The 5,000-nt window shown below is 33.6% G+C and overlaps 1 protein-coding gene across 1 annotated transcript in view; it reads right to left on the bottom strand.

Annotated features, from left to right (window-relative positions):
- The window catches only part of LOC113818976 (very long chain fatty acid elongase 7), a 16,254-nt gene that overhangs the window by 10,748 nt on the left and 506 nt on the right, over nt 1-5,000 (bottom strand). The window lies entirely within an intron of this gene.

The following is a 5,000-nucleotide window of genomic DNA, read 5'->3' on the forward strand; positions in this document are numbered from 1 at the left end:
AATGTGGAAGGCGTTTAGGTAAAGATGTAATGTGGAAGACGTTGAGATAAAGATGTGATATGAAAGAAGTTTAGATAAAGATGTAATGTGGAAGACGTTTACATAAAGATGTGATATGAAAGAAGTTTAGATAAAGATGTAATGTGGAAGACGTTGAGATAAAAATGTAATGTGGAAGACGTTGAGATAAAGATGTGATATGAAAGAAGTTTAGATAAAGATGTAATGTGGAAGACGTTGAGATAAAGATGTAATGTGGAAGGCGTTTAGATAAAGATGTGATATGAAAGAAGTTTAGATAAAGATGTAATGTGGAAGACGTTGAGATAAAGATGTAATGTGGAAGGCGTTTAGATAAAGATGTGATATGAAAGAAGTTTAGATAAAGATGTGATATGAAAGAAGTTTAGATAAAGATGTGATATGAAAGAAGTTTAGATAAATATGTAATGTGGAAGACGTTGAGATAAAGATGTGATATGAAAGAAGTTTAGATAAAGATGTGATATGAAAGAAGTTTAGATAAAGATGTGATATGAAAGAAGTTTAGATAAATATGTAATGTGGAAGACGTTGAGATAAAGATGTGATATGAAAGAAGTTTAGATAAAGATGTAATGTGGAAGACGTTGAGATAAAGATGTGATATGAAAGAAGTTTAGATAAAGATGTAATGTGGAAGGCGTTGAGATAAAGATGTAATGTGGAAGGCGTTGAGATAAAGATGTAATGTGGAAGACCTTTAGATAAAGATGTAATGTGGAAGGCGTTTAGATAAAGATGTAATGTGGAAGACGTTTAGATAAAGATGTAATGTGGAAGGCGTTTAGATAAAGATGTAATGTGGAAGACGTTTAGATAAAGATGTAATGTGGAAGACGTTTAGATAAAGATGTAATGTGGAAGACGTTTAGATAAAGATGTAATGTGGAAGGCGTTTAGATAAAGATGTAATGTGGAAGGCGTTTAGATAAAGATGTAATGTGGAAGGCGTTTAGATAAAGATGTAATGTGGAAGACGTTTAGATAAAGATGTGATATGAAAGACGTTTAGATAAAGATGTAATGTGGAAGGCGTTTAGATAAAGATGTAATGTGGAAGGCGTTTAGATAAAGATGTAATGTGGAAGACGTTTAGATAAAGATGTAATGTGGAAGGCGTTTAGATAAAGATGTAATGTGGAAGGCGTTTAGATAAAGATGTAATGTGGAAGACGTTTAGGTAAAGATGTAATGTGGAAGGCGTTTAGGTAAAGATGTAATGTGGAAGGCGTTTAGATAAAGATGTAATGTGGAAGGCGTTTAGATAAAGATGTAATGTGGAAGACGTTTAGATAAAGATGTGATATGAAAGACGTTTAGATAAAGATGTAATGTGGAAGGCGTTTAGATAAAGATGTAATGTGGAAGGCGTTTAGATAAAGATGTAATGTGGAAGACGTTTAGATAAAGATGTAATGTGGAAGGCGTTTAGATAAAGATGTAATGTGGAAGGCGTTTAGATAAAGATGTAATGTGGAAGACGTTTAGGTAAAGATGTAATGTGGAAGGCGTTTAGGTAAAGATGTAATGTGGAAGGCGTTTAGGTAAAGATGTAATGTGGAAGGCGTTTAGGTAAAGATGTAATGTGGAAGGCGTTTAGGTAAAGATGTAATGTGGAAGACGTTTAGGTAAAGATGTAATGTGGAAGGCGTTTAGATAAAGATGTAATGTGGAAGACGTTTAGATAAAGATGTAATGTGGAAGACGTTTAGGTAAAGATGTAATGTGGAAGGCGTTTAGATAAAGATGTAATGTGGAAGACGTTTAGGTAAAGATGTAATGTGGAAGACGTTTAGGTAAAGATGTAATGTGGAAGACGTTTAGATAAAGATGTAATGTGGAAGACGTTTAGGTAAAGATGTAATGTGGAAGGCGTTTAGATAAAGATGTAATGTGGAAGACGTTTAGGTAAAGATGTAATGTGGAAGACGTTTAGGTAAAGATGTAATGTGGAAGGCGTTTAGGTAAAGATGTAATGTGGAAGGCGTTTAGGTAAAGATGTAATGTGGAAGACGTTTAGATAAAGATGTAATGTGGAAGACGTTTAGATAAAGATGTAATGTGGAAGACGTTTAGGTAAAGATGTAATGTGGAAGACGTTTAGGTAAAGATGTAATGTGGAAGGCGTTTAGGTAAAGATGTAATGTGGAAGGCGTTTAGATAAAGATGTAATGTGGAAGGCGTTTAGGTAAATATGTAATGTGGAAGACGTTTAGGTAAAGATGTAATGTGGAAGACGTTTAGGTAAAGATGTAATGTGGAAGACGTTTAGATAAAGATGTAATGTGGAAGACGTTTAGATAAAGATGTAATGTGGAAGGCGTTTAGGTAAATATGTAATGTGGAAGACGTTTAGGTAAAGATGTAATGTGGAAGACGTTTAGATAAAGATGTAATGTGGAAGGCGTTTAGGTAAATATGTAATGTGGAAGACGTTTAGGTAAAGATGTAATGTGGAAGACGTTTAGATAAAGATGTAATGTGGAAGACGTTTAGGTAAAGATGTAATGTGGAAGACGTTTAGGTAAAGATGTAATGTGGAAGGCGTTTAGGTAAAGATGTAATGTGGAAGGCGTTTAGATAAAGATGTAATGTGGAAGACGTTTAGATAAAGATGTAATGTGGAAGGCGTTTAGGTAAATATGTAATGTGGAAGGCGTTTAGGTAAAGATGTAATGTGGAAGACGTTGAGATAAAGATGTAATGTGGAAGACGTTTAGATAAAGATGTGATATGAAAGAAGTTTAGATAAAGATGTAATGTGGAAGACGTTTAGATAAAGATGTAATGTGGAAGACGTTTAGATAAAGATGTGATATGGAAGAAGTTTAGATAAAGATGTAATGTGGAAGACGTTTAGATAAAGATGTGATATGGAAGAAGTTTAGACAAAGATGTAATGTGGAAGACGTTGAGATAAAGATGTAATGTGGAAGACGTTTAGATAAAGATGTGATATGAAAGAAGTTTAGATAAAGATGTAATGTGGAAGACGTTTAGATAAAGATGTAATGTGGAAGGCGTTTAGATAAAGATGTAATGTGGAAGGCGTTTAGATAAAGATGTAATGTGGAAGGCGTTTAGATAAAGATGTAATGTGGAAGGCGTTTAGATAAAGATGTGATATGAAAGACGTTTAGATAAAGATGTAATGTGGAAGGCGTTTAGATAAAGATGTAATGTGGAAGGCGTTTAGATAAAGATGTAATGTGGAAGACGTTTAGATAAAGATGTAATGTGGAAGGCGTTTAGATAAAGATGTAATGTGGAAGGCGTTTAGATAAAGATGTAATGTGGAAGGCGTTTAGATAAAGATGTAATGTGGAAGGCGTTTAGATAAAGATGGAATGTGGAAGACGTTTAGATAAAGATGTGATATGAAAGAAGTTTAGATAAAGATGTAATGTGGAAGACGTTTAGATAAAGATGTAATGTGGAAGACGTTGAGATAAAGATGTAATGTGGAAGACGTTTAGATAAAGATGTGATATGGAAGAAGTTTAGACAAAGATGTAATGTGGAAGACGTTGAGATAAAGATGTAATGTGGAAGGCGTTTAGATAAAGATGTAATGTGGAAGGCGTTTAGATAAAGATGTGATATGAAAGAAGTTTAGATAAAGATGTAATGTGGAAGACGTTGAGATAAAGATGTAATGTGGAAGACGTTTAGATAAAGATGTGATATGAAAGAAGTTTAGATAAAGATGTAATGTGGAAGACGTTTAGATAAAGATGTAATGTGGAAGGCGTTTAGATAAAGATGTAATGTGGAAGGCGTTTAGATAAAGATGTAATGTGGAAGGCGTTTAGATAAAGATGTAATGTGGAAGACGTTTAGGTAAAGATGTAATGTGGAAGGCGTTTAGGTAAAGATGTAATGTGGAAGGCGTTTAGATAAAGATGTAATGTGGAAGACGTTTAGATAAAGATGTAATGTGGAAGGCGTTTAGGTAAAGATGTAATGTGGAAGGCGTTTAGGTAAAGATGTAATGTGGAAGACGTTTAGGTAAAGATGTAATGTGGAAGACGTTTAGGTAAAGATGTAATGTGGAAGGCGTTTAGATAAAGATGTAATGTGGAAGGCGTTTAGATAAAGATGTAATGTGGAAGACGTTGAGATAAAGATGTAATGTGGAAGGCGTTGAGATAAAGATGTAATGTGGAAGGCGTTGAGATAAAGATGTAATGTGGAAGGCGTTGAGATAAAGATGTAATGTGGAAGACGTTTAGATAAAGATGTAATGTGGAAGACGTTGAGATAAAGATGTAATGTGGAAGACGTTTAGATAAAGATGTGATATGAAAGAAGTTTAGATAAAGATGTAATGTGGAAGAAGTTTAGATAAAGATGTAATGTGGAAGACGTTGAGATAAAGATGTAATGTGGAAGAAGTTTAGATAAAGATGTAATGTGGAAGGCGTTGAGATAAAGATGTAATGTGGAAGGCGTTTAGATAAAGATGTGATATGAAAGAAGTTTAGATAAAGATGTAATGTGGAAGACGTTGAGATAAAGATGTGATATGAAAGAAGTTTAGATAAAGATGTAATGTGGAAGACGTTTAGGTAAAGATGTAATGTGGAAGCGTTTAGATAAAGATGTAATGTGGAAGACGTTTAGATAAAGATGTAATGTGGAAGGCGTTTAGATAAAGATGTGATATGAAAGAAGTTTAGATAAAGATGTAATGTGGAAGACGTTTAGATAAAGATGTAATGTGGAAGGCGTTTAGATAAAGATGTGATATGAAAGAAGTTTAGATAAAGATGTAATGTGGAAGGCGTTTAGATAAAGATGTGACATGAAAGAAGTTTAGATAAAGATGTAATGTGGAAGGCGTTGAGATAAAGATGTGATATGAAAGAAGTTTAGATAAAGATGTAATGTGGAAGACATTTAGATAAAGATGTAATGTGGAAGACGTTTAGATAAAGATGTGATATGAAAGAAGTTTA

Source organism: Penaeus vannamei, chromosome 10 (assembly GCF_042767895.1).
Source record: "Penaeus vannamei isolate JL-2024 chromosome 10, ASM4276789v1, whole genome shotgun sequence".
Taxonomy (NCBI): Eukaryota; Metazoa; Arthropoda; class Malacostraca; order Decapoda; family Penaeidae; genus Penaeus; species Penaeus vannamei.